Source organism: Equus caballus, chromosome 24 (genome assembly GCF_041296265.1).
Source record: "Equus caballus isolate H_3958 breed thoroughbred chromosome 24, TB-T2T, whole genome shotgun sequence".
NCBI lineage: Eukaryota > Metazoa > Chordata > Mammalia > Perissodactyla > Equidae > Equus > Equus caballus.
The window spans coordinates 27,351,431-27,372,900 of record NC_091707.1 but is presented as its reverse complement, the minus strand read 5'-3'; the positions used below and the strand labels follow the sequence as shown (position 1 = coordinate 27,372,900).

General features: G+C 41.3%; 1 protein-coding gene across 16 annotated transcripts in view; it reads right to left on the bottom strand.

Annotated features, from left to right (window-relative positions):
* Nucleotides 1-21,470, bottom strand: part of RAD51B (RAD51 paralog B) — a 672,310-nt gene that overhangs the window by 283,691 nt on the left and 367,149 nt on the right. Inside the window, exon 10 of one of the 16 annotated variants that reach the window (XR_011432063.1) lies at nt 1,510-1,616. The exons of the other annotated variants lie outside the window; for them this stretch is intronic. The gene's annotated coding sequence lies outside the window, so the exon portion shown is untranslated. The remainder of the gene's footprint in view (nt 1-1,509; nt 1,617-21,470) is intronic. 16 annotated transcript variants of the gene reach the window in all.

Here is a 21,470-nt window from a genome sequence, read left to right as displayed (position 1 = left end):
TCAGAGAGAGCAGCACTGGGCATGGAGGAATCCTTAAATATAAATGGTAATAGCATCTATGCTTTCAATCACCCTACAAGGGCTATCTTTGGTTTACTCAGGATCCATGTAAACCGCTCAACAAGTTTATGTGTTTTCCTACTGTAAATGATGTTGCATTTATTTTCAGGCTGCTTACTCCACACAATGGTGGTGTTAAGTAAGAAAAAATTGACTCAATATGTTTGGTGATCAATTCATAAAGTGTGTTAGTGCCTCCGCATTCTGATGGAGGTTCTGGTCTTATGGGGAAGACACAACTGGGATGGAGGTGGTATGGGCAGAGGTTTGTTCTTGGTCTTTGAAGTCATCCAGCTAAGAGGCTAGGCCTGAAGGACTGGTGACCTGGGCAGGCTTATGGTTATTCCTGCAATCCCTTTGAAACAAGGGACACGGGAGATAAGACCTGTGGGTGGTGGCTATCCATTTCCACATATCTGAAGTCTCACTGAATTCAGAATCCTGGAGCTGTGGGCAAGTCTTGTGGAAGACTTCCTGCTACCATCAAGGCCTGCAACGGGATCACTGCTGAAAAGCGATGCCCAGCTGCTCTGGAATGAGAGGACAGCAAGCTGTTTTCTGTCTGTTTATCTACAACACAGTGTTCCTTCCCAGGGACTCCTCCTGCCCTCCCCAGGACCACACTGAAATGACTAAATCTGCCTGTCGCTCCAGTGAATCCAGTCAAATAAATAAGTCAATTCTCTTTAAGTTTGTGGTCTCAACTCCTTGTTGGTTTATTGCAAAATTAAAGGGCACACAGAGTAGAGCCATCAATCAGTAACCAGCAGAGGAATAAGCTCTTTGTTGAATGTACTGAGAAGCAGAAAAGAAGAAGAAAAAAAATGAAAAGAAACCTCATGAAATGGTCATTTGTTAGGAGAACAGAAAAAAAAAATCCACATTTCACATGCAGCATCATTTAGGAAAAGTCTTATTACAGGTTTCCTATCTCGCCAGGAGAGGAAGCACAGGAATGCAAACAAAAATCCCTCAAAACGATCTGCCATTTATTAGTGCTGGTTTCTTGTGGGTTTTGCTGTATTCTACACACACAGCCAGAGATCACAGGGCCAAGGGACTGGATCAGTGACTCAGCAGGCTCGGGACCAGGGCAAGGAGGTGGGAAACCACTATTGTTTATTATAAAACAAACAAACAAACGTAACTGGCTCCCTGGGCTCCTCACCCCAAGCTGGCCTTCCCTTAGCGCCCTATTATTTAAAGTGAAAGCACCTAGTACCATGCCTTATTTGGAATTTTTTTAATAAATGCTATTTAATGAGGGTAAAAACTGAAGAGCAATATATGGTCTGGGGAAGAAAACTAACACTTGCTGAGTACACCCACTGGGTGCCAAAACTGTGCTCAATGCCTTATTTACATACGCTCCTTTAATCCTCAGTGCAGTCCTGTGAAGCACGTGACATTATTTTTCCACTTTAAGGATAAACATATTCAGTAACTTGCCTAGCTTGCAGCAAGCAACCACGTCTGTGCGACTCCAAAATCACTTTTTTCAACCAGATACTTCACGTTCAAGGATGGCACCAGGAAAACTTGTGGCAATCTAAATCCTGCTAGAAGAAATGAAATAGGTAGTGCTGGAAAAAGCATCAGGGTAACTCACCAATCCTATGTCTACCTTGCACATTTTCTACTCCAGGTAAGTTCCTTCTCTAGACAACTAGTATTCTTGTCCATTTCACAGGAGAGGAAAGCAAGGTGCCAAGAGGTATAGGGAATCATGCACACTAGTAAGCAGAAGAGCTAGTAGACCACAACATGGCTCTGATTGTCACCTGTGGCAAGATGTGGCCTTTGAAATAACTTGGTAATGGGGAAGAATTCTTTATATCACTTTAGAATAACGAAGGTGTTATATATATAAACATATATTACACACACATACATGAATATAAAATCTCATCTGAACCTCCTTATCATCTAGTGGTAAGGTAAGTATTACATCTCTTTCCACATCAGAGAGGAAAAGTGAGTAGCCTAAAGTTTACAGCATATAATTGGACCCAAACCCCGGTCTACTGACCCCAGATCCCATCTTCTTTATACTCCTTGATCCTGAAGGGGAGTGCCCTCTCACAAAGAGGCAGACTGATGGTAAGGGAATAACCCCCATGAGAAAGCTGGGTCTCACTGTCTTTCTGTAACAAGGACAAGCTGCTTGTGAAGTTGTGATGCCCAATGCAATGGGATCTTGGCTTCACTTCTTTTCTCTACAGAGGTGACTATCAATGGTGTTAGAACCTCGCTCTCTCTGAGGGTGGTCTTCCGTTACTAATGTGAAGCTCATTGTAAGTGCTAGTTATGGTTTATTAGAAGTGGTCCTATTCTTTAATTCAGCCAAAGAGTTCCCAAGAGAGGATAGTGGAAGCAAGAAGTAAGAGAAAGCCATATGTGGGACTAGGTAGGTTCAGGGCAAGACTGGAAGGAGGTTAAAGAGTAAAGCATATATTTAGGGCTTCCGTCCCCAACCCCTACTATCTTCTCTCTGTCCTGAGCACCCCATGGGCTTTGTACACTCATCCTTCCCATCATAGTTGGAGTGGAACCCCTCTCAGACCTCCTTTCCCCGGCCAGCACTACCTTAAAGGGCTTTGAGAGCTCAAGACCCCATCCCTGGACCATCCACCATGACTCATAAATCTATATAGTCCTTTATCCCCTTCCTTCTTTTTAATGAACTACATCTTAAATAAGTCTTAGGTGACTTTTGCTACAGATCTTTGTGTTACCGGGAGGGCCCCTAGTGACATACCAATTGCTCTGAAGCAGTGACTCTGAAGTGGTAGAGGTGGGTCTCGCATCTAGTCTTCTGACTAAAATTCCATGTTAATGCCTCTTACACATTCTTTTCCTCCCTCTTCTGAAGAAGAAAATCTGGCTCTACATCTGACTGACAGATTCCCCTATATATATCTGAAGCATAGTTGAAATATAAGCTAAATATCTGACAAAATAAAATTACTCAAGCAATTGATTTAATTATTAAAATTTAAAATGTTAATAAAATATTTATTAAATACTAACTATGGTCAAAACAAAAATAAGACCGATATTTTTCTGTTAAAAAGGAGAAGTAATACGAGTATGTGAATAAACTACAATGAAAGGGAGCATATTATCCTTGTCATAAGAAGGATGAAAAGAGAGAGCCACAGGAGTCTAGAAGATGGGAAGAGATGATTCTCACTGGGGGGTTCCGGGAAAGTGTCATTTGATTTGGGCCTTGGAAGAAAGGCACAATTTGGTCATCGAAAGTTACGTGGAAGGTCATTTCAAATGTCAGAAGAGGCTCCAATATTATAAGAATTTGGATCTGCAGAGTATTTCAGAAGAGGAATTTAAACTCTGGAATACTAGAAGTTGCTAAAAAGGTAACTGATCTATATTTTTCTATGATAACAGATCAGGCATTTATACCAGGAATTCATCTGTCTCTAAAAGGAGGTCTTTGAGAAGCATGGAAATGGGCCTCCCAGTTGAGAGATACTAGAAAGGACTTCCCCTCTTCATGCAGCTTCTCATGTCTGCATATCCTAACCTTTCAGGAAGGAGATGCAAGGTGTCTCCATAGTTCCATCCTTCCACTGAAGTTGGTTCCTACAGGACAGGTTCTTGCAGTGAAAGGAAATTTGTCAGTTGAGAGAGTCAAGGGTTTGTGTGTGTGTGTTTCAAACTATAGAGCTAAGTTTCGAACTGTATTTAGAAGTTAAATTCTGCTAAAACACATCAAAGTGTACCAGGCCCCATTACAGAGGAAAGGAAAAGCCCTAATTCATATGCAACAGGGTTTAGGAAAAATCTTTATGAAAGACTTCTTAGCAAACCAAGAGAGTGAAAACTAAAACAAAAACAACAACCAAAAAGTCCTCAAATGATTGTGTGTCATCAGTGCCCATCCTAGTAGCTTCTTCCAGTTCCCTCATAGGCAGAAGAGACCCCATTAGACTTCAGAGTTTTCCTACCCCGGAGAAAGGAGGCATTATAAGCCAAAACAGATTCCTCTGATTTGTTCCACTTCTGAAAAAAAAATCTATTTTTTTCTGCCAGTTACTTTTCAACATAACTGACAAGAAAGCTTTCCACTATTCTGTTTATGTTTTCTAAGCTCAACCAGAGGTTCAAATAAAAATGTTAATCAATACAACATATAAGCATATTACTTTCATGTAAATTCAGTCAGTTATTTGGTCATATGTGGGGTCACAGAGAAGTCCCCTGACCCCAACCCAGACTTGGAAATAAGGAAAATAAGATGGCGCTGTGGGGTTAAAGTAAGTAATCAACACTTACTGGCTCAGAATAGAATCACACAATGAAAGGACAGAATATGTGCCCCTAAAAGTAATAGATCTAGGTAATGATCATCAATGGATGATCATTAAGTGAACCATTAGGTGAAAAGCTGATAGGGAACTTGGCCATGAAATGACCAGGCTACCATAATCTGAACCCACTGACCAATTTAATCACCATTAAACGTGGTACAACCAGACATGACTGCCTTATGACATGATAAAATAGGAAGTACATAGCACCACCTATAGAATATTTTTGCTTAAAAAAATCTAATAACCACTAGTTTATGGGATATAGAAGACCAAGTTAAATGACACCACGAGGAAGCCATCAGCCAAACCTAGAATGTGTGGCATTCTACATCCAATTTCGCCAACAAATCAATGTCATAAATAAAGGAGGGGAGGAATTGGTATAGAATAAAAAGAAAATTACGGATATAATAACCAAATACAATTTGTAGACCTTATTCAAACTAGCCAATTGTAAAAGGACATCTTTGAGACAATCAGGGAAATTTGAATATGGGTTGGGCATTAGATGACGATAATGAATTGTTAATTTTGCTAGGTGTGATGAAGGCATGGCACTTATGGTTTCAAATGCCCTTATCAATTTAAAGATGAAAGATGGGTGGAGAAATATGTTCCAGAAAGAAAGAAAGAAAACATAACCTTGGTATATTTAGTAGCTTGCCATGAATACTTACAATGGCATAATAATGTAAATGATAAATATGGTTTTAACTAAATATTACAATATTACCATACTGGAAAGAAAGGGAAGAGTGAAACTGAAAGGAAGAGTGGTCTGAGTGCTCAGTGGTCATCGTCCATAGACGTCACCTTCAATAGAAAAATTAAGAAACAACAATTCAAGCACATCATTTAGATAACTAGCAGAACCACCAGCTCAGTGATTCGAAAGTGGCTGCTGCCAGAGAGTAAGAATCGAAGGGGAGAAGCAGACTTGGGGCAGGGAAATGCTGTTTTTTCAGTTTAAGTATTCTATGATTATTAGATATGTAAAACAATGTACATGTACTTTGATGAAAAATAAAATTTAAATAAAAAACACATCACAAGGATGTGAAGAGGAAGTTTGTCTGCCAAAAAATTAATATAAAGGATAGTCAGAGAGGCAAATGATGGCAGTGCTGATTCCAAACCCGACTAGGGCTGCCATGGAGCCCGGTGTGACTCAGATGAGCACATGGATCACCTGACAGGTAGGTCTGAGCTGTGGAGACAGACGCAGCAGGCTAACAGGGCCTGAGACCATAAACATTTGAATCACTTAACTCCCTTATCATCAATTCCATACTTTCCAGGTAGCTTTCCAATAATTTGATCTCTCTTTTAACTTGCCTGGAGGGGGACATGTGCTACTTAGACAGGCATGCCTATCCAATGCACAAAATCTCTTTGTTTTTCATTCTGAATGAATAATTTGGCATTCTGCTTTGATGGCTCAGTCTGGCTTGTAAGCTTTAAGACCAAGAACAGGGCGAGGTCCACCTGAGTGTGACAAGCTCAGGGTCAAAACAGGCCCAGGCCAGATGACCAGGTAAAACACACCTTGTGAGGCTTCCTGGCTTGGCTAGTGGCCTCCTCCCAGGAGCGGCCCTAATCTCAGGGTCCTCCCCACACTCCCTTGGGCCCTTTCACTTCAACCCAGGTAATCGCTATCATTTCCCTACATTACACTAAATAATAAACTGCGTTTGACCACTTCCAGGAAGACACAGTGGACACCTGAGGCTCTTTCAAAGCAAAGACATTCTTCACCAAGTGTTTTCAGGACACTATAGTCCCACCAGTGTCCCTCAGCACACGAGGGGCAGAAGCTGAAGTTCCAGAACTTTCAAAATATAGAAAGTGTTCACAAACTTAAAAGATTATAGTAGTGGAGTATTTCAATTTTTTTATAAGTGCCCTTTACATGTAATAGCTCATTCAATCCTGATAAAACCCTGTGGTGTAGGGCCATTCTATTTTTTATTTCTGTTTATTTACTTATTTGTTTACAAAGATGGAGAATAAGGTACAGAGAGGTTGAATAATTTGGCCAGAGTCACACAGCAAGACGAAGCCTGGATTCACACCTGGGCTGTACAGTTACAGGGTCTGGTTGAGGTGAAGTGTCTCGCTGAGGCTCACACAGCAACTGAGGAGCAGAGCTAGGAAGGGGCATCTCTCATAGAAGGAAGTGGAAGCAGACAGAACCCTTGAGCCATCACAGTCTCCCAAAACCATAGCTACTGGAGCCAATTCCATTACCTCTGAAGGAGCTGACTAAACACCCAAGTTATACAAAGTCCTCTCAACGATCACTCGGTGGAGCAGAGAGCCCCCATGGCAGCTCAATCCGAAAATTCAAAACCAACCCCTGAAATCACAGCAGAACTGTCTGATCACAGGACAAAGAAAGGAGCATGGCACACAAAAAGTGTCTGCTCTTCCATTTTCAAGTTAAAATAAATATCTCACAAAGATAACAGGCACTTTGCTTTACTCCCCTGGAGAAGGGAGGATGCAAAGGAAACTGTGACATCAATTTAGGAGGTTCCCAGAGTTTAAACAATATTGTTTTTTTCTCAAACCTACCACTTATTGAGCAGTTACTACGTGTGAGCATTGAGGAGCTAACTTTACAGACACTATCATCACCATCCTCAAAACAGCTCAAGTTACGGGCTCCCTTACTCTGAGCTGGTCAGTCTGCTAAGCACTTCACAGGGATTACCTCCTTTAATCCTGACCACTGTCCTATGAGGCAGGCCAGAGTATTATATCCACTTTACAGATGAATAAAATGAGCTTAGAGAGTTTACAAAAATGGAGCAAGTTAATTGGAGAGCCAGAACCTGAAGCTAAAGCCCGACCCCAGATCTACCAGAACACAAAGGCTTGCGTCTAAACCGCCATGCTATCTTGCCTCTTCACCTCTTTTGATCTTTACGACACACCTTAAAGGTTAGTGTTATAATCCTTATTTTACAGAAGAGAAAACTGGAGTTCAGAGAGGTTACACCACTTTCTGAAGACACTCAGCTGGTAAGTGGCAAAGCTGGGATTCAGATCCAGGATCATTTGACACCAAAGCCCAGGCTCTCCATCACTACACTACAATCTCTCTCCTTTTACTGGGATGTCAGCTCACCTTTCAGGAAATATTTCTCAAGGGCTTAGCTATGCACCAGGCACTCTTTTAGGCACTGAGGATACAACGGGAATAAAACAGCTAGCAATCCTTGCCCCATGGAGTCTATATTCCAGCAGCAGGAGGCAGCCAATGAACACAGTCAGCAGTAAGTGATACAGTCCGTCAAAAAGTGATCATTTCTATGGGAAACAAAGTAGAGTAGGGGGATTTAGTATAAGGTATGCAAACAGGTTGCCATTTTAAACAGAGTGGGCAAGAGAGGCTTCATGGAAAAGGAGGAATATGAACATAGACTCAAAGGAGCCGAGGCCAGGAGGCATGGGGATCTCAGTCAGTTTTACATCTCCTCACCAGAAATCTTTAAAGAGAAACCCTCTAACCCTTTAACATCTTACCTCATGTGGAAATACCAAGGAAGCAGACAAGTTAAAAAACCAAGGGCCTTGGCTTTGCCCCCTAACTTGCCAAACATGTATACTGCAAGGTGACAAGAAAATATGCACACAGCTAATCCACCATTACAGATGGAAATGTTAAGCCTAGTGGTGGTACCTAGGCAAGGGGGAAAAAAGTGCTAAATATTTTACCTATGAAGAATTAGGGGCCGGCCCCATGGCCGAGTGGTTAAGTTCGCACGCTCTGCTTCGGCGGCCCAGGGTTTCACCAGTTCGGATCCTGGGTGCGGACATGGCACCACTCATCAGGCCATGTTGAGGTGGCGTCCCACATGCCACAACTAGAAGGACCCACAACTAAAAGTATAGAACTATGTACTGGGGGGGATTGCGGGAGAAAAAGATAAAAAAAGAGAGACAGATTGGCAAGTTGTTAGCTCAGGTGCCAATCTTTAGAAAAGAAAAGAAAAAAAATCAGCTCCCCTCCCCAAAAAAAGTAACAGCTGATTTTAAAAATAAAAATCAATCTCCTTCTAAAAGAAAATTAGTTCCCAAAGTAAGCAGCCTTCCCCAGGCAATCTGGGTGATGTCTTCATCAAGCTCAGTCTACAGATGTTAGCATTTCACAACCATTCCCATAAAACTGCTCTGCACAGCAGCCAAAGACTGGCTGAACCCCTGTGACCCAAACGTGATATCTCCAGAAAAACCAACAAGGCAAGCTACATTACACTCTCCATGAGTACACAAGGCCTCGGCCATCCTGCTGGAAGAGCTCATTACACTGCAAGGGGCATCTGAGAGTTCAGCCTACGACTGTGGGAAATTACAGAGATAATCTCTTAATCCAAATAAAAAAAGAATTCCTCTACTAGGGAAATCTTGAGAACCCATCTTCCATTCCAGACTTTCTAATAAGGAAGCGCTAAAGCTAGGCCCTGAATTTTGGTACTTGGCCTCCTCTATGAATGGTCGCTGGTTGAACCATCTTCCCCTTCTAGTTTCCAAGCACATTTCTTTGGCCACATCTGAGGATACAGCAATATATATCCTATAGGGCCTCTCCTGGATTGGGATAGATCGGAGGGCACCTCACAAAGGAAGGGGACTGAAGAAGCAGTTTAGTAGTGGAAGTTAAGGTTGAAAAGTTATTACCAGAGTTAAGGTTAGTAAAGTATTACAGATTATTTGAAATTTATTTCTAGTTTTGATTTACTTGTTGACTAATAGAGAAAGAGAGTGGCTCTATAACAGCTGTTTCCAACCAGCAGCTGTGGATGACCAGAGGCTTCAGATCAAGAAGGCAGGTAAACCCAGAGCCCTGATCCAAGGCCTGCGCTCTGGCATTAGATCACACTGCTTTTCCTCATACGAGTTCTGCAAAATAATTAAGAGAGAAAGAGAGAGAGAGAAGGACCAGCCAAGAGAGAGGATCTTGGTCTAAGTTCTGGAGCAATAATAGAAAACAGGACTAGTCAGGCCTCTGTCTGCTTGTGGGGTGAGTACACACATTAGTCAGGGTCCAACAATATACCAGGAAACGAGGAGGTGAGCCAGACAATTTCAGATACGATGAGTGACATAAGGAAAGAAAATACTGTGCATGGGGCTATTGATAGGAGGGTCAGGGAAGGCCTGTCTGAGAGAAGACACTTGGGCTGAGATCTGAGTGACAACTCTGGGGTGCCACAGAGTTCAAGGAAGAGAGTCCCAGGAAGAAGAGATGAGTATTCAGTTCACGAGGCAGAAACAAACTTGCAGTGCTCTAAAAACCCAAGAAGACCAGCACGGCTGGAGGTTAGTGAGAGCCAGGCAGCATTTTGGAGGCTGGCATAAAGGCTTTGGGTTTGGTTTTAAGGGTGGTGGCAGGCCACTGGTGGGTTTAAAGCAGGAGATTGATAGGATCTGGTTTATATTTTTAAATGTGCTAATTCTGAGGAATTAAAACTCCAACATTTAATCCCCATTGTGAAGGTACAGATTTTATGTTCTGTGAAACCCACTTAAAATATTCATGAGCCTTCAATTCCTCTTGGGGAAAGAAAAGGAGGAAGGGAGGGAGGAAGAAAGAAAGGGAGAGAGAAAGAAAGTGAGAGAGGGAGGGAGGGAGAGAGAGAAAGAGAGGAAAGGTGAAAGAGAGGGAAGGAGGGAGGAAGAGAGAGAGACAGAGAGAGTGACAGACAGAACAGAGAGGGAAAGACAGAGAAAGAAAGGAAGGAAGGGAGGGAGGGAGGGAGGAGAGAGGGAGGAAGGAAGGAAGGAAGAAGGGAAGACAAAAAGACAAGGCAAGACTAGACCCAATAAGGCTTTTGTTCAGGCTGCTAAGAGTTGGGAGATGTGTACGGACCAAATCACAAGGTCTCAAAAATAGTGCAGTAGGAGAAAGACCCATTAGATATCTAGACTGGAACCAGGGGAGTGTTTTCATAGCCCTGTCTTCTCAGGATGACCAGAGGGTGAGACCTGAGAGGAGAAGGTATCTGATCACACTGCTCCAGCTGAATCCAACAGTAGTGACAGCACTGAGGCAAAATATTTCTAGTTGGAAACACTTTCCAACAGAATTCCAGTTCATCCAAGGCAGGATGTGGTACCACTCTATCGGTCAGCAAGTACTTATTACATCTCTACCAAATGCAGTGTAGGGACAGAAAAAGACGAAAAAGTGAATACTGTGTAAATTACAGATGCAGTGTGCGTCTGAGGATTTGGAAGTCTCCTAGGGAAGATAGGAGAGAATATTCACAGTGGTACACTAAGCTATCTTTACATATATGTAGATAAATTCAGAGGTAGAGGGCAAACCCAGGTCTTTGGATTCCTGGTTCTTCACTGTCTCATATGAACGAACTCACAAAGCCCACAGTTTATGATTCTAATTGTAATGGGATGTGATCAGACATTCTGCCAGGAATCTACAACTCCTCTTGCTATTACCCCCAAGAAGATAAAGGTCATCCATAAACAGCCACTTGGCTGAATCCACTTCAGCAAATTCAATCTCTTCCAACCCACCATCAGTTTCACTTCCCTCTGGGGAAGCTACAAAATGTACACGGGAGGAAGTGAGAGTGACCAGCTGGTGAAGATTTGTCTTTTTTGAAAATGCACAATCTACACAAGATATAAATGCATACACAGAGGCAAATGGCAGCATGGAGTGTGCATCTGTGTGAGTGTGTGCACATGCACATACATAGGCATTCTAACAGCTCATCCAAGAAAAATAAGCAAGACCTGAATATGTCAGGGGTGTCTACAGAGTGCCTAAAGTGATATCTCCCAGAGAGGGAGGATAAAATTGGCCTGGTTTCTCTGGCTAGCAGGGAATACAATTCTCTTTTTGCTGCCCAAGGAGAAAGGTGAGAACTCATCAGAGGATTTATTTTATGAATTAGTCTCTACTCTCCATTCAAACAACTTCCAATGAAAATGGCATTCAGGTCACTTGTTTAAAACAACAGCAATTTATAACAGTAGTTGATATACTACATGGAAGCTTCTGGCACATTACTTGACATCCGAAAAGTTCAGTTTTATCTATGTAAAACGGGAACCATAAAACTGACACGCTTTAGAATCAGGGCAGTGGGAGGTTCAGCATGAAATAAATTGTTTAATTTATTATAATAAAGCACTGTGAACATTTTTATATTATGTTCATGCCCAAAGTGATACACATGATTAATCTGATGTTAACTCAGATGTATCAGCCGAATACATTATAATCCCCTATTGTCATCTTGAGAGACAGAAGACAGAATTCTGGGCCTGTGAGCCAACCATTTCTAAGACAACTTCCTCTACAACACGGGGAGGAGTCTCCTTCAGGGGTCTGGAGAGGTGCTGTAGGAGCTCTGGTATGGAAATTTCTCTGTAAAATGGCTCATATCTAGAAGTGCCATCCTTTTGATTAACATTAATATTTGCTAAATAATCCATCAAATCCTAAACACCTAATTCTCCCCTTTAGATCTCTTTAGATTTTTTTATAACAACCTTCTGAGGTGTATAGAAAAGTTGTTATTATCGTCATTAATGTGCTAAAACTGAGGCTCAGAGAAGTTACTGGAATTGTACTTTCTAAAGGCGGTAGCCTAAATTTTGATGATGTCTAACTATCATCATTTCTGTTAACTAGCAAAATAAGAATTAAACTTTAGCAAAACTGTAGCATCAAAAAGCAAATCAGTGTTTGCCTGAGGCCAGGGGAGCAGAGGGGAGTGACTGCAAGGGAACAGGAGGGAACTTCTTGGGGTAACGGAAATGTGGTTACTAGGTGTACATATTTGCCAAAACTCATCAAACTTTATTGTACATAAATTAAAATTGAAAAAATTTTATATTAACCTCCCAATTTTCCTTTCCATAGACAAGAGATGTTATTGAACTTTATTATTCTTTTTCTACTGCCTTTGTCCAGAAGACTAATTATTTCATTTGACTCTTCTAGCGGTAAACATGTTCTCTTTGTCGTCATTTCTTTGATGTTAAATGCAACGACGTTAAATTATGTTTCTACGTTTGCATAAGGGAATTTTTTTTCATATAATGCTGTGTGTATTTACCTTACATTGGTTGCCTAAACTGAGGTATGTTTTTAATATTTGTGGTTGTCACAGTGTTTCTATTATTAGGGGTACTCTGGGGATCTGAATCAGCTGGATCGTTCACATTCAGAGCTCAAAACCAAAAGAGCAAACATTTCCAAAGAGCAAAAAAAGTCATGTTTTTCCTGTGAGCACAATATTCTTCCCCTTTTCTAACTGCCTTCTTGCCCAGCTGAAGAACATGCCAGGCCACTGGAGGCAACGGACTGAGGCACACTCACAAGTTGGCTTTTCAGGCTAAGAGCACCTCGTGAGAACTCAAGGCTCTGGTCTCCTACCTACCTAGGAGCCGATTCAGAATTTTGATTCTGTTTTCCTAGAAGATAGGTCCTATATCTCTGTAGCTTTACATAATACATAGAACTACATAAAGAAATGGTTTGCTGATGTTATCTACAAAATAATAACATTTACATATTTTCGCAGCGCTTTACAAAGTGCTTTCACATTTGTTAATGCGCTCGAGGCAACAACCTTGTAAGGTTGGTACTCTTATTAATCCTATTTCATAGAGAGATCAAGGTCACTGGGAATATATGCAATTTGTCAAAGGACACTCAGCTCTTAAGTGGTGGAGTAAGAATTTTGTCTTATAGCCTGTCCTCTACTCATGTACACCACCTTGCCTCTGATAACTTCACTTACATCAAAAAGTCATCCTCCTTCCAGAGAAGGAAGTAGCTAAGGCCAATTTCCAATAACAATGGAAACAAAACAATAATAGTGTTCCAAAACATTGATCACTTTGCTAGACAAGGACTTCCTCATCAGTAGGGGAAAGAAATAAAGAACAAACACGATGGGATCATCCGATCTACCACTTATAAACCCAGTACATACACTTTATCCAATTTGGTGGCACTACATCTTAATAACTGTGCATTTCTAACATCACTACATTTATAATTCATATTTTGCTAAGCACAATCATATTCATCCCCCAAAACACCAGCCATCCACTCCCTCCTCTATGAGTTCTTCCCTGATCTTCTAGAGCAGATTGTTTTCTCTCTCTGTGCTACTTGATTCATACCAATATAATTGCATTTACTATCTTAAATCATATAGTTAATTATTTTCACACCAGTCTGTCTCACTGGTCCAGGAGCATCTTAAAAACAAGGACCACATCTTTGTGTCATTGGCACAGCACCTGATACATAACAGATCCCAAGGAAGTGATAGCTGAAAACTCACTATGGAACCTAACAATTATTTTTGATACTCTTAGCCATAAATGAGTGATAAATCTTAAAAGATCAAACTTTACTGAGGCCAAATCACTGTCCCAAGGACACAGTAACTTTGTCATTATAATCCTACCTCCAAATCCAGTTTAAGAATTCTATTTTAACCACTAATAAAAGTTATAGGTCTCCAGTTCACAAGGGTCTATTCACTCCAGACATCCGGGTAATAGGAAGCCCCATCAGTAAAGTGAACTGGATACAGGAGATGAAGCTGAAACCTAGACTATCCCACTCATTCCAAGACATCCAGTCACTTGGCCAGTAATCCACTTGACCTAGATTATCCCACATACTTCACACCAAACCCTCTGGTATTATATGCTATTGTAGAAGTACAGTTCAGAGAGATAAAGGTCTTCAGACACCATATGCTATGCTTTTCCCACTATACTACGCAGTCTCCCCACATGTACCTTTAATCTGAGATAAGTAATATCCAGACAAGGCAGAAGAGAAGTGGTAAAGGAGGTTAAAACATAATGCTAATCCCTCTCACTTTCTGCCATCCACTTTCCTTGGATCTTGAAAGCGTCTCACATCTTATTCAGTATTCTGAAATCCCTCCAAACTAGATTCTACTAACTTCTTCTCTGACTGAACTAATTCCTGCCCTTGATAACTGTCTCAAGGCTCCACAAAAGTTCCAATAACCAACTTGGATCCACTCTCCCTTTCCTCTCTTCCTAGTCTCTAAAAAGGTAAATACCCTGTGAGATGCCCCCTGCACCGCTGGCATTCCCCACAAGTTGGTATGGTCCCTGGTACTCCATAGTATCTCTAACTGGCTCATGCAAAATCTTCTCACAAACCTCTGGCAATCCAAAATACTGCCTACTAAGAAAACTTTCTCTTCTCTTCCACTCTGGTAAATTCTATCACTAAGCCTATAAACCTCTGATAAAATGTCAGAAGTCTGGTGGTTCCATCCTTGCCTGTAAATCATCCCTAATCACAGAATTCCTAGAAGACTAGGAACTTTTTAGGCATTCAGGTTTCCTTTAGGGCGGTCCCAAATGGGCTAGGCATGTTGACCGATATGACAAGCCTACTCCTGATTACCAGGAGAAGATAGCTAATCAAAATAGTCCTACTAATTTAGGAGCCATAGTCCTGGATAAACACAATCCTCCCTGCTATTCTAAGCAACATGTCCTGGTCCCCAGAGCTCTATCCACTGTTTTAGGTGAATTCAGATGAAGTGGCAAGGAAGGTCACGGATCAGAGGGTATGTTTGCAGAGCCATCTCAAGAGTTTGGCAAAGTGGGATAATCACTCACTCTTGAGTTTTACGTGGGCCTTGGCTGTTCCCAGAAGGGAAGCATAAGTCAGTTAGAAGACCAGTACCCAAAAGGTGAAATTTACATATAAAATAAATTTGCTGCTGACTTCTCTTCGCACACTGCTTTTTGGTATCCCTTTTACCTACTACACGCTATTTACGATTTTCGCATTCTGGTTTCTGATGGCCAAGGCTGCCATTAGTGCTCATTTAAACCAGATGTTTTCCACAAGAAAATGTCAGATGAGGGGGAAGGGCTAGGCCCATTACAAAAGAATGTAGGCCTTACAGCCTTCCTCCTCCAGGAGACTTTGCAGATTTGACTCAAGTTTCCGAATTGAAAGCCTGACATAGTCTTTTTTGCTTACAGTAAAACGTAGTTCTGTGTGTTTAAATAAGAAGTAGTGGCAGGAAAAAAAAACCAACATTGTGAAATATAGTAATCTTTACTGTATATGTAACCAATATTAATTAAATAAATCTAAAATGTAAAATTAGAATTAAGTATTCATAATAGATGTTATTATAAAATAAGACTGAAGTTCAAAAACCTTATTTAAATTTTGGTTGCAAATATGTCATTAACATCATGAGGACTGTCTGCTCTGCGAGCCCTCATCCTGCCCCAACCCTTCTATGTGGCTATTTGCATCCTTGCTCCCTTTTCACTTCTTAGGTTTTCCCTGGCTTCTATGAAACAAGAAAGTCTGCTTTTTGCATAAACTGGTTAGATTTGGGTTTTTACCACTTGCTACAAAGAGTCTTGACTAAAATGTTGTATTCTGTATTAGAATTTGTGTTCAAACTCTACTGGTAAGAGAGTTTGTTTCATAGGCAAACTGCAAAAATATCCTGATACCTTCGACCCTGGCCAGGCGCCAGTGAGGTAGGTACCATCTCCTCCATGCAGATGAGCAAACAGGCTCAGTGACCTGCTCAAGAACTAACAGCTAACTACGAGTCCTGGGGAGCATGCCAACTCAGGGGGACAGGACTCAGAATTCTACCACCCTCCTAAAGAAGCTGGGCAAGGGTGGGGGGGGGGGGCAAGTGAAAATCCCACAGCAGGGGGCCATGAATATAAATTTCAACTGCACTTAGTAAAAAGCTTAAGTGGTGTACTGGGATATGTTGTTTATCCTTCTTCACTATCAAATCTGAAAGTTTTCTGCATCTGATTAAACAGACTCTGCCTTGGGGGCTGGGGGTGGGATGGGAAGGGGGTAGGGAGTGGTGCTCCAGGGCAGCTTGGGATGGAGGCTGCAACGTTCCCACAAGTGTGATGGTCACTCCGCTCCACCCCAGCATCTCAGGCCCCCCCACTGAATGCTGCCCCAGCCACAGAATCAAAGGCAGAACTTGCTACTAAAACCTTGGACCGTAAATCCTTACGCCTCCCTGTCTCTTCTTTCCTGCATTGCCACTTTTTCCTCCTACTCTATCCATAACATCACAAGTGCACACACACGCAGCAACATTCACATGGAGCAATGCACAAGACAGCAACACCCAAGATGAAGAGATTCTAGGGAGAAGGGGTAATATCCACCCAGCCGGTTACTCCCCACAGCTAGGATGGCTGCGAGCCCTGCACTCACTAGCGGAAATGGTCTCCTCCAGGATCTATCTGTCAGCCCCTTCTCCTGCCCTGAATCCCTGGCCCACTGTCTCCTGCCTCAGGTTCCCTTGTTGCTCTTTTCTGTTTGAATCTCACTAGGTCCTTCTGCCTCATCGTTTTTCTACTCACAAAGCCCAATACCAATCCTATACCTGTTACTGGTTTGGGGGCGCGGGGGGGAGTATGAGTCCTGGTTATGCCCACTCCTTTGCTTTGGGATAAGCAAGGATTTAAAAATATCTAATACAGGCGGTCCCGTTTCACACAAGGACTGCATTATAAAGTTGGCGTGTAAGGCAAAATTTACATAGTCAAAATTACCCTGGAAAATCCCTTCAACCTCCCAGTAAAAAATATATGGTTTTGTAGTTACAACACTGCACAGTAATATGTGTATACAGTAATATGCATAGCATATAATTAAAATTACAAGTGCAAAATACGATTCTGCAGTATTTTTAATTATATACAAGAAAGAGAGCGAAGAGCTGAACTTGAATAAATTAAATGGGACGCTGATGCTCCTCCTCTGTATCTTTCACCCCAACTCCCACAGGCTTTTCACACACTTCTAAATAGGCTTAGGGGCTCCATTTACATGAAAAGACAGACAGCTCCGGGAACCTTTGAGGCCTTCTCTTAAGATACACAATCACCACAAAAGGAAAAGGGAAAGCATTCTTTCACACAGATCTCTTTCCTGTTTTTGCCTTGTGGCAGGAACAAAAGAAGATTTCTGAAAGAGAAAGCCCATAAAAACTGCAGGCAATAACTTCTACACCGGGCTGTGAAAGACGCCAGTTCCAGAATGCTTCCTTTAGCTGCGACATCCACAGCACGCAGCCTTGAGGAGACGCACGGGTCTTCGTGACCAGTTGGCCTAAGGTCTCTGAAGGATGCACCAGCCTTAAGAGAAAATCAATTCTAAGAAACTGTGGAGGATTAATTAGAAAGACACATTCTAGCTAAAGTCTGGGATGAAACAAAGGTTACATTAGGCACTTAATGATTAATGGAAGATTAATAATTTTTGCAAATGTGTTTATGGTTTTTTAAGAACTCATTTTCTAAGTAGAGCTTTAAATATAGCATCAGTATTTATATTAGCTGTTGAATATTCTTGTAAATGTGAGAAAATGAGCTTATCTCACATCACTATCCCCACTATCCTCCTCTCCTCCTCACTTCTCCTGCCCTTCCACATACATACACAATGTCTCAGTCACACTGGCCACCTTTTTGTTTCAGAATAGTCCAAGCTTCCTTCTACCCCAGGACCTTTGTGCCAGCTATTTCCTTCGTTCTGAATATATTTTCCTCAGTTCTCCCCATGACTGGATCCCTTTCATCATTTAGGTCTCAGCTCAAGTCATCTTCTCAGAGAGGCCTTCTCTAACCACCCATTTTACGGCAGCCAATGTCTCCATCACCCACCTCCATCTCCCTGTTATCACCTCTCCTGGTTTTATTTCCCTTCTCATATTTATCACTATCTGAAAATAGCTCATATATTTGTTAATTTGCTTACTGTCTGAATCCTTCCAGTGGAATGTAAACTCCTTGAGGACAGGACCTCTGTCTTGTTTACCGCTTTCTCCTCAATGCCTAGTACATGTCTGTCTCAGAGTAAGTGCCCAATAAATATCTGATGAGAGAATAAATGATTCTCAAGCAAAATAGGCATAGAACTATGGCCATATAGCCTTAGCCCTCCTGCTTGGACCACAGCATCACGGCCAAGGCGCCATGCCTAACTGGTGCCTGCCACCTTAAGGACTAGCAAGAGGCCAAGAAGGAAAATAGAGTTTTAAGAGGTCAACTTGAAGCCTAAAGTTATATACAGCCAAGAACTATCATAGAATTGATTGGTTTGAGGTTTCTCTATATACCATTTTCCCTCTCTGCCTGCTTGACAAGAGGGGAGAAACATCAGAGATACAGAACTATCACCTGTCAGGAAAATCAGGTGTATCCCTGTCTGAGAGCTCCAATAGAACCAAGTCCCCATGGCATTAACTAAAACCTGGGACCCTTCTACCTGGCCCAGCCAGACTCAGTAAGAACACAGAGTTCTAATCTAGGGTATTATGTGGGCAGCAAGCATGGTTATGGCATGACCATTAGACTCATGAGGCTTTCTTCCTTGACCAAAAGGATACACCCACTTCCTTTTACGGTATCTGTTGAAATTCAATTCCACAGAACTTTACGGAGGACATTGTGGACCAGACACTGCACAATGTGCTACAGAGGATGCTGAGACAAGTCAGTGGGCTCAACACCAACAACTTAATGGTGGGAGGCATAAGACAAACATATAAACATACAAGGCTTATCGAAAGTAACAGAAGAGGCCCAAAGAGTGCTCCCTTTGAAAACCACTCATTACTGTAACAAACAATCCACTCAGGGGGGCTGGCCCCGTGCCTGAGTAGTTAAGTTCGTGCGCTCTGCTTCAGCAGCCCAGGGTTTCACTGATTCGGATCCTGGGCGCGGACCTAGGACTGCTTGTCAGGCCATGCTGATGTGGCATCCCACATAGCACAATCAGAAGGACCTATAGCTAGAATATACAACTATGTACTGAAGGCTTTGGAGAGAAGAAGAAGAAGAAAAAAGAGAAGAAGATTGGCAACAGATGTTAGCTGAGGTGCCAATATTTACCAAAAAGACCCAATCAACTCAGAAGATAATATACAGAAGGTAGAGGGAAGCAATAATAATAAATTTATGTGTCCCCATAATCTGAGCTATGGAAGACACTGGAATAGCTAACTAGAGAATCAAAGACACAGCAGCATGATGGTGACAAATCGTGATGAACAGGTGAACAAATATTGCCCCAAGTGTCTTCTAATGTGTCAGACATCATCCTGACACTTCTACTTGTAGTTACTTCTACACACATAGTTATTTCTACATGGGTTATTTAATTCTTATAATAACCATGTAACAGAAATTCAGTTTTTATCCTTGTTTTTACACGCAAGGAAATTGGAGCTCAGAGAGATGTGATAAAGGACACAAAGGGAACATGTCGGGATGGGAACCCAAATCTTGAGACTCAGCATCCAGTCCTCTTTTGACTTTCCACAACTATTTCCTTGATCAAGATATCACATAACCCATCTTTGTGAGACAGAAAAACACACATCAAATGAGTTTTCCAAATCTAGCTTTTTGGGTGAAAACTACATAAACTTCCAAATTAAAAACAAACTAAAAAAAGGATTTAATTCAGGAAAGCTATAGATCCCAGAAGGCAATTTCTTCTCAAGATGGCACAGAAATAATAACAACAATTTTGAGTTATGTCATTTATTTTTCAGAAATTTTTGATACAAATATCTGCTGGAAAATATTTAACTAGAAATAAAAAAGACTAAAATAAATGTAATCACTGGCTGCTTACCAAAATTTTCTAGGATGACTAAGAGAATTTATTTTATAAAATGTGTTTCCAGCCTCTTTGAATAGACCTGAGCTAATGTGAAAAATATATTGGTGGTGCTCTATGCACGTGTCCACCAAGACCTGCGCTGATCTTTGGTCTGCCATCCACCTTGCTTTAGAATCATATGAAACTATGGCCATTTATAAACACATTGTCAGCTTAGGACTGGCATTGCACACTTAACCTTGTCCAATTCTTCTTTTGTCCCTAAAAAAGGCAAATGCCTTCTTGTTAAGTCACATGTGATGACATTTTAAGGCCTTTTAAGAACTCTATTTGTGCTCTGAGAGTTTTTAAAATCATCTTCCTTTTCTTTGCCTTCTGTTCAGTTTTTTCAAAATAGCAAGAGGACAGCCCAATCACATAAAGGTTGACGGGAAAAGACCAGCACGCTGATGGTGCTGCATCGCCACAACTTCCTGAAATCCTGATGCTTCCTCTAAATGCAATTTCCAAAATTTAAAATTCATTCACAGGCATCTAAAAGCAACATTGAGACATAGGTTTAAGCTCCTTGACATCAGTCTTGGCAAAGATTTTTTGGACTTGACACCAAAAGTAAAGGCAACAGAAGCAAAAATAAACAAGTAAGACAACATCAAACTGAAAAGCTTCTGTACAGCAAAGGAAACCATCAACAAAATGAAAAGGCAACCTACTGGATGGGAGAAAATATTTGCAAGTCAGTTATCTGATAGGGGTTAATATCCAAAATATATAAAGAACTCATACAACTCAATAACAAAAAACAAACAACCTGATTAAAAAAAAGTAGAGGATCTAAATAGACATTTTCCCAAAGACAACCAAATGGCCAACAGGTACATGAAAAGGTACTCAGCATCACTAATCGTTAGGGAAACGCAAATCAAAACCATAATGAGATATTATCTCACACCTGTTAGAATGGTTATTATCAAAAAGACACAAAATAATAAATATTGGCGAGGATATGAAGAAAAGAGAACCCTTATGCACTGTTGGTGGCAACGGAAATTGGTGCAGCCAGTATGGAAAAAGAGCCTCAAAAAATTAAAAAATAACTACCGCGTGAGCCAGTAATTCTACTTCTGGGTTTATCCAAAGAAAACAAAAACACTAATTGGAAAAGATATACACATTGTAGCATTATTTACAACAGTCAAGAGGTTAACCTAAGTGTCCATCAATGGATGAATGGATAAAGAAAATGTGATACACACACACACACACACACACACACACACAGATGAATATTATTCAGCCATAAAAAAGAATGAAATCTTGCCATTTGCGACAACATGGATGGAACTCAAGGGCATTATGCTAAGTGAAGTTAGTCAGACAGAGAAAGACAA